The sequence below is a fragment of the Bos indicus x Bos taurus genome, chromosome 13 (genome assembly GCF_003369695.1).
Source record: "Bos indicus x Bos taurus breed Angus x Brahman F1 hybrid chromosome 13, Bos_hybrid_MaternalHap_v2.0, whole genome shotgun sequence".
Lineage (NCBI taxonomy): Eukaryota > Metazoa > Chordata > Mammalia > Artiodactyla > Bovidae > Bos > Bos indicus x Bos taurus.
In genome coordinates this window covers 39,414,015-39,423,042 of record NC_040088.1, presented here as the reverse complement: position 1 = coordinate 39,423,042, position 9,028 = coordinate 39,414,015, and positions in this window count along the sequence as shown.

The following is a 9,028-nucleotide window of genomic DNA, read 5'->3' as shown; positions in this document are numbered from 1 at the left end:
GAAGTACAAAACTGAGAAACAATGTCAGTTTGTTATGCCATTAGAAGCAATTTGAACAATCAGTGCATTTGAAGTAATTTCCTGGCACTACTGGCTAAATGACTCAATTATTCCTTTCATTCCTGTACAGATCTATTACTGGGATCAGCGTTTATAAGCAAGGGGCAATGTGAAAAATACAGAAAGTGAGGAAGTAAGTCTATAATGCTAAGGACTGACGATGAGTCATGTCAAACTTGAACTGAATGATGATTGGAATGATGATTGTGATGTAGATCTGGGCTGCCCAGTGGAGTAGCCACTGACTCGCTGTGACTGTGAGCACTTACAGTGTGGTTAATCCTCTTGAGATATGTTTCAGATGTAACATACACACCGGATCTCAAAAACATAGTAGGAATAAAATAATGTGCTGTATTTAATTTGTAATACTTATGGTGATCACACTTTGAAATGATATTTCCTGAATATATTAGTTTAAATAATGTATAGTTAAGTTAATATGCCTGGAGAAGGGCACAGCAACCCACTCCAGTATTCTTGCCTGGAGAAACCCATGAACAGAGGAATCTGGTGGGCTACAGTCCATGGGGTTGCAAAGAGTCAGGCACGACTGAGCGGCTAATACACACACACAAGGTAACATGCAGTGCAGTGCTCAGTTACGGCCAACACTTTCGACCCCGTGGACTGTAGCCTGCCGGCTTCCTCTGACCATGGGATTCTCCAGGCGAGAATACTGGAGTGGGTGGCCACTTCCTACTCCAGGGTATTTTCCTGACCCAGGGATTGAACCCATATCTCCTGTGTTTCTTGCATTGGGAGATGGCTTCTTTACCACTGTGCTGCCTGGGAAACCCAAAGTTAATATAGTCTGTTTTCATTTGTTTAATGTGGCTACTGGAAAATTTAAAATTGCCTGTGTGTCCTCATTTTATTTCTATTGGGCAGCGTGGAAACAGGCAACTGAAGAGTGCAATGTATGGATTTAAAAAATCCACACATCCATATTAAAGGGTTGCTTCCAAATTATGTCAGCAACATCCCTGGAATAAATTTTTAAAAAATCCTATTAATGCGTTAGCCAACTAACCTAGGTTTTTGTTCTATTCAACTAGATTAATTTCCAAATTAAAACAACTTAAAATTTTCAATATCTATTATTCAGTAGGTAGATAATAGATTTATATTATTCTAATAAAAATTAAAGAACAACATATATCTTCATTTATTTTATTTTGGCCATCAAAATGATTATTCTTTGATAAATATTAGGAACCTTCTTTGATGGATGCTGACTTGAAAATATAAAGAAAATGTAAAGCATAACTTAAGACCGCATGGAAACACACTGACAAATCAGTAGGCTGTACATAAAGTCTGCAAAATGTATAGGACACCAATAATGCTGTTCTTGGTGCCAAGAATGATCATAAAGGTAACGAATATCAATAGTTCTGGTAGAATGAAACATCCTTTTTTCTCTAAACTGATAATGGTTAGTTTCTTACTTGGAATTGGTCCGTGCCTCTTAAATATCTAGCTCTGCTTTTCCTCAGCACCAGGACCACTTTGCTATACTGGTGACTGAAGGCATTAAAGATGAAAGCCAAAAGTTGAGTAAATTATATTCCAGGGCAACAGGAGGGAATTCTAGCCAGACTCTGGTGATGACTCAGTGATTGGGAAAGGCAGAAAATCAACCATAAAATGGAGAATGAAAAGAACTCTCTTTCTCTCTCCATCCCCTTCTCCCTCTGCTACAAGTTATGAACTCTCAGATTTTAGGCAATTTGCCTTTCATTGTCCTTCCAGATTGCTTTTTCTGGCCCTAGCAAAATCCCTTTGCAGTTCCAGCAACTATAAAATGGTCTGAGTTTCTCATTTGTCTTGCTTCATACCTTTCCTTCTCTTTGGCCCATCTCATTTCTCTTTTAAACCTCATTTTCAACCTGAACCCTTGTGCAAATCCATAATGAATTCAGTGCTCTTGAAATGCTCCATTCAAAACTGCCTGCCCTAACAATGTTCTATTCTATGGATCTTCCTTGATTCCATCCCATAATAGCAATTCGTACAACCTGAACACAGCTGTGGAAAATGTCTCAGACAACCAATGTAAGGAAGTGGTTTGTATGAATGTAATAATAGATGCAGATGGCATTGTGGATTTTGCCTCCAGGTAACATACAATTTAACAGTGACCTGCTCAGATATACTACTTTAATAACGATACAGAAGACTTATGACACAGTATGGGTGTGGAATATTTGGTATAAGACTGACCTCTTAGGATCCCTTTAAGTAAATAAGTCATAATTAATCCATTCTGTTTTGTTTTTCCTATATAAAATTTATAGTGATATCATTTCTTCTGTCATTTTTAAGATTCCTTGTCATCCTTTGCATTATACAGGTCTTATTCAGTCCATAAAAACAGAAGAGAGGCCTTAGTTGATGGTGATAGGTTTTGTTATTATTTAAATAATTTTTTACTAGTTAAAATAAATTGTATTTATTTATGTGTATGTGCATGTTAGTCATATAAATATTTATACATATAAATATAAATAAAACATTTTTGTGCTATATATATATATTTGTGTGTGCTATACATAAACAGATAGAAAAATGTCCCCAAGTTCACGTAGACTAGGAAATAAAACAGAAAGACAATCCTAACTCAAGCTTCACGGGACTGTGTTACTTTTGTATTCTTAAACCCAGCCCTAAGAGAAAAACAAATAAAGAAAAGAGAAATCAATAAAGCTCCCAAATTTTAGTTTGGAACCAAATCACTGAAAAATTGGCAGAGCTCCACCAACGAGGTAGGGCATGTTTGGAATGATCTGTCTTAGAGTAAAAGCCATAGGAAGAAGAGAAGTTTTCACATTTCACTTTTAGTAATTATTGATCAAAATGTTCCCTTTCAAAATAGTCTTTCATATGAGGGAAAGTCCCTGATGCTGGGAAAGACTGAAGGCAGAAGAAGAGGGCATCAGAGGATGAGATGGCTGGATGGCATCACCGATGCAATGGACATGAATTTGGGCAAACTCCAGGAGATGGTGAGGGACAGGGAGGCCTGGCATCCTGCAGTCCATGGAGTTACAAAGAGTTGGACACAACTCAGTGACTGAACAACAGCAACATGAGTAGAATACTGGACATTTTAAAGTACCTTAAAGACTCTCACTGCAGATGGTGACTGCAACCATGAAATTAAAAGACGCTTACTCCTTGGAAGGAAAGTTATAACCAACCTAGATAGCATATTGAAAAGCAGAGACATTACTTTGCCAACAAAGGTCCGTCTAGTCAAGGCTATGGTTTTTCCACTGGTCATGTATGGATGTGAGAGTTGGACTGTGAAGAAAGCTGAGTGCCGAAGAACTGATGCTTTTGAACTGTGGTGTTGGAGAAGACTCTTGAGAGTCCCTTGGACTGCAAGGAGATCCAACCAGTCCATTCTGAAGGAGATCAGCCCTGGGATTTCTTTGGAAGGAATGATGCTAAAGCTGAAACTCCAGTACCTTGGCCACCTCATGTGAAGAGTTGACTCACTGGAAAAGACTCTGATGCTGGGAGGGATTGGGGGCAGGAAGAGAAGGGGACAACAGAGGATGAGATGGCTGGATGGCATCACTAACTTGATGGATGTGAGTCTGAGTGAACTCCAGGAGTTGGTGATGGACAGGGAGGCCTGGCGTGCTGCGATTCATGGGGTCGCAAAGAGTTGGACACGACTGAGTGACTGAACTGAACTGAAAGAGTCTCACAGAATGTTTTATTCCTCATTTTTATCACTTAGTTATACTTACTGCAATCTGCTTTATACAACCACACTACTTCTTAGGAGTGAAACTGATTGTGACATACTGTTTGAAGACATACATGATGTTTCTATTTTTGTTAAATAGCTCAGAAAAAAGAAACATATTTGAATACCTACTCTAAGTATAAAAGTAATATTTTGAGCTGAAACCTCTGCTTTTAAAATGCTAACACTTTCTGACTTACTTCAGTCAGAGAAAGACATATACTGTATATGAACGCATATATATGGGATTTAGAAAGATGGGACCAACAATCCTACATGTGGGGCAGCAAAGGAGACACAGATAGAAAGAAAAGACTTTCGGACTCAATGGGAGAAGGTGAGGGTGGGATGATTTGAGAGAATAGCATTGAAACATGTACATTAGCATGTGTAAAATAGATGACCAGTGCAAGTTCGATGCATGAAGCAGGGAACCCAAAGCCAGTGCTCTAGGATAACCCAGAGGGAGGGGGTGGGGGGGAGGTGGGAGGGGAGTTCAGGATGGGGGGTACACATGTATACCCATGGCAGATTGATGTCGATGTATGACAGAAGCCATCACAATACTATAAAGTAATTATCCTCCAATTAAAATAAATAAATTGATTTAAAAAATTTAATGCTAGCACTACATTTGCTCTTTATATAAAATAAATCAATATCTTAAAATCAATGAAATATTTTAAATTGGAACAGTCGTAGTTTCTCCTCTTCTTGTACCACTATTGTTTCCTTTATCTACTCTATATACTCTTTAATTCTTGTCTGTACAATTCTTGTCTCACCCTGGTATGTGTTTCTTTTCTTTTTTTTCTTTTGGAAATTCAGTTGCTATATATGTGAAGTGTGTGAAGGTCAGATTTCAAATGCAAGTTCTTCATTAATTATTATTTTTTTTAATTAAAAAAATTTTTTTTAAATTTTATTTTATTTAACTTTACAATATTGTATTGGTTTTGCCATATATCAAAATGAATCTGCCACAGGTATACATGTGTTCCCCATCCTGAACCCTCCTCCCTCCTCCCTCCCCATACCCTCCCTCTGGGTCGTCCCAGTGCACCAGCCCCAAGCATCCAGTATCGTGCATCGAACCTGGACTGGCGACTCATTTCATATATGATATTATACATATTTCAATGCCATTCTCCCAAATCATCCCACCCTCTCCCTCTCCCACAGAGTCCAAAAGACTATTCTATACATCAGTGTCTCTTTTGCTGTCTCGTATACAGGGTTATTGTTACCATCTTTCTAAATTCCATATATATGCGTTAGTATACTGTATTGGCAGAGAAGGCAATGGCACCCCACTCTAGTACTCTTGCCTGGAAAATCTCATGGATGGAAGAGCCTGGTAGGCTGCAGTCCATGGGGTCACTAAGAGTCGGACACGACTGAGCGACTTCCCTTTCACTTTTCACTTCATGCATTGGAGAAGGAAATGGCAACCCACTCCAGTGTTCTTGCCTGGAGAACCCCAGGGATGGAGGAGCCTGGTGGGCTGCCGTCTATAGGGTCACACAGAGTCGGACACGACTGAAGCGACTTAGCAGCAGCAGCAGCAGCATACTGTATTGGTGTTTTTCTTTCTGGCTTACTTCACTCTGTATAATAGGCTCCAGTTTCATCCACCTCATTAGAACTGATTCAAATGTATTCTTTTTAATGGCTGAGTAATACTCCATTGTGTATATGTACCACAGCTTTCTTATCCATTCATCTGCTGATGGACATCTAGGTTGCTTCCATGTCCTGCCTATTATAAACAGTGCTGCGATGAACATTGGGGTACACGTGTCTCTTTCCCTTCTGGTTTCCTCAGTGTGTATGCCCAGCAGTGGGATTGCTGGATCATAAGGCAGTTCTATTTCCAGTTTTTTAAGGAATCTCCACACTGTCCTCCATAGTCTGTACTAGTTTGCATTCCCATCAACAGTGTAAGAGGGTTCCCTTTTCTCCACACCCTCTCCAGCATTTATTGCTTGTAGACTTTTGGATCCCAGCCATTCTGACTGGCGTGAAATGGTACCTCATAGTGGTTTTGATTTGCATTTCTCTGATAATGAGTGATGTTGAGCATCTTTTCATGTGTTTATTAGCCATCTGTATGTCTTCTTTGGAGAAATGTCTGTTTAGTTCTTTGGCCCATTTTTTGATTGGGTCATTTATTTTTCTGGAATTGAGCTGTAGGAGTTGCTTGTATATTTTTGAGATTAGTTGTTTGCCTGTTGCTTCATTATTTTGCAAAAGTATTACTTTTCTGGTGTCTCCTCTGAAATGCAGTGTTTGCTTCTGAATTTACATGGATAGTGTCTCTCGCCACTGGCATTATAGCCTTGTAGCATCTGTTTTTTGGAATGTTCTAAGCCTATAGCCATTTTTGCTCCCTCTTCTATGAATTCAAGATGGAACCAAGTCTCCTACTGAATACAGATATGTCAGTAAACTCCCTGCCTAAGTGCAGGACATGTCCTCTCTGAAGTAGCTCCAGGGTTTTGCCATTTCATCATTTCACTCCTAGTATTGTGTGGGCCACAGTATTTACTAGGAATACTTTTGAATGCCACAACAGGACACCATGGAAGAACTGATCTGTATGTGTCTGTGCTTAGTCATGTGAACCCCTGGACTGTAGCAAGCCAGCTCCTCTGTCCATGAAATTTTCTGGGCAAGATTACTTGAATGGGTTGCCATTCCCTGCTCCAGGGGATCTTCCCAATCTAGGAATAAACCTACATTTCAAGCAGATTCTTTATCATCTGAGCCACAGAGAAGCCCTAAGAAGGAATATTTCTTACTTAATACAAAACTTAGAGTTAATTTCAAAATATATGATCATCCAAATATAATAAAACTCTTTTCTCAAACACCTGTATCCTTTCTTTCTCCATGTCTCTCTCATCTCTGTCTCCATCTCTCTCCACATACTCCAGGTTTCCTCTACGTCTTTATTTGGATTGCCTTTTGCCTCCGTGTTCCTCTCTAACTCATCATCTCTGACTAGGTCTTCTTATTCACTAATCCCCACCCTGGAAACCATCTCTGAATATTTTCTGATCCAAGCATCTGGTGGTTGTTAACGAATGCCTGATTTGTCTGCAATCCACATATATTTATAATTTATATTCTGCCCATACTTAAGAAACTCTTCCAGAGGTACTAATGAAAAGTGATTTGAAATTCAGCCTGGTTAAAATAATACCTTAAGAATGTAGGCATATTCACAATACACATGCATGTGGTCTTTCCCTTATATGCTATTTTTATTTACAATTTTACTATTACAGTTTTCTTGACAAAGCTTTTTTTGTATCATAATTTTGATTGGCTGGGTAATATTTGTGTACCAGGTCACATTCCAATTTATGAAACCATTTTCTTATTGTTCAGTTGCATCCATATGTGTTCTTCTCTGGCAAACGTTTACTTCTTTACTATTTACTGTTTGTAAACAAAAGAACTAACATTTGAACCCAGGCAGTCTGGCTCCAGAGTTCCTGCTCTTAATCACATATTTCTCATCACTCAGTTGTCAAGTCAAAGGATATGGCAATCAGTCTTTTTGTCCAGACTCATAGATTTATTTATAATTTTAAAAGCCAAAAATGTTACAAACTTTAGCCACTTACAGAAAAAAAAATCTTTTAATGAAAAAAACTTTTACTGATTTATATAAAATCATACCTTAAATTGTTTTAATTTGCAATCTATTTTTTTTAACAAAGATCAAAGATGTTTCACATGTTTGTATTCTATAGCATTTTCACTCTGAGAATGATCTATATTCCTGAAAGATATGTTCCTTGGTGCCGTGATTGTTTTGTTTTGAAATCAAGATACATGTTAAATGCATCTGGGATAACGTATGAAAATATATTTCCTAGCTTGTCTTCATGTTTTTATTCTAACTTTGTTATTTGTTTTAGTGTTTAAATTTTTAAAGTATTTTAGCTGTAAATTTTAGTTTTTAATTTTTAAATCATTTAGCTTTGTCCTTTAAAGCTATATTTTTTATTTTATTTATTTATTTTTGGCCATGCTAGATCTTCATTGTTGATCAGGCTTTCTCTATTTGCAGTGTGCAGGCTTCTCATTGCAGTTCAGTTCAGTTCAGTTCGGTTCGGTCGCTCAGTTGTGTCCGACTCCCTGCAACCCCATGGACTACAGCATACCAGGCCTTCCTGTGCATCAATAACTCCTGGAGCTTGCTCAAACTCATGTCCATTGAGTTGGTTATGCCATCCAACGATCTCATCCTCTGTCGTCCCCTTCTCCTGCCTTCAATCTTTCCCAGCTTCAGGGTCTTTTCAAATGAGTCAGTTCTTCACATCAGGTGGCCAAAGGATTGGAGTTTCAGCTTCAGCATCAGTCCTTCAAATGAATATTCAGGACTGATTTCCTTTAGGATTGACTGGTTGGATCTCCTTGCTATCCAAGGGACTCTCAAGAGTCTTCTGCAACACTACAGTTCAAAAGCATCAATTCTTTGGTGCTCAGCTTTCTTTATAGTCCAACTCTCACATCCATACATGACTACTGGAAAAACTATAGCTTTGACTAGACGGACCTTTGTTGGTAATGTCTCTGCTTTTTTTAATCTTATTTTATTTTTTAAAATTTATTTATTTTAATTGGAGGCTAATTACTTTACAATATTTATTGGTTTTGCCATACATCAACATGTCTCTGCTTTTTAATATGTTGTATGGATGTGAGAGTTGGACTCAAATACAGCATATTTCTGTGAAGAAAGCACTCAGCTTTTTTCACAGCATCAGAAGAATTGATGCTTTTGAACTGTGGTGTTGGAGAAGACTCTTGAGAGTCCCTTGGACTGCAAGAAGATCCAACCAGTCCATTCTGAAGGAGATCAGTCCTGGGTCTTCTTTGAAGGAATGATGCTAAAGCTGAAATTCCAGTATTTTGGCCACCTCGTGTGAAGAGCTGACTCATTGAAAAAGACTCTGATGCTGGGAGGGATTGGGGGCAGGAGGAAAAGGGGACGACAGAGGATGAGATGTTTGGATGGTATCACCGACTCGATGGACGTGAGTTTGAGTGAACTCTGGGAGTTGGTGATGGACAGAGAGGCCTGGCGTGCTGCAATTCATGGGATCCCAAAGAGTCGGACATGACTGAGCAACTGAACTGACTGAACTAAGGGTGATCCTAGCTTTTTTTCAAAGGGGCAAGCATCTTTTAATG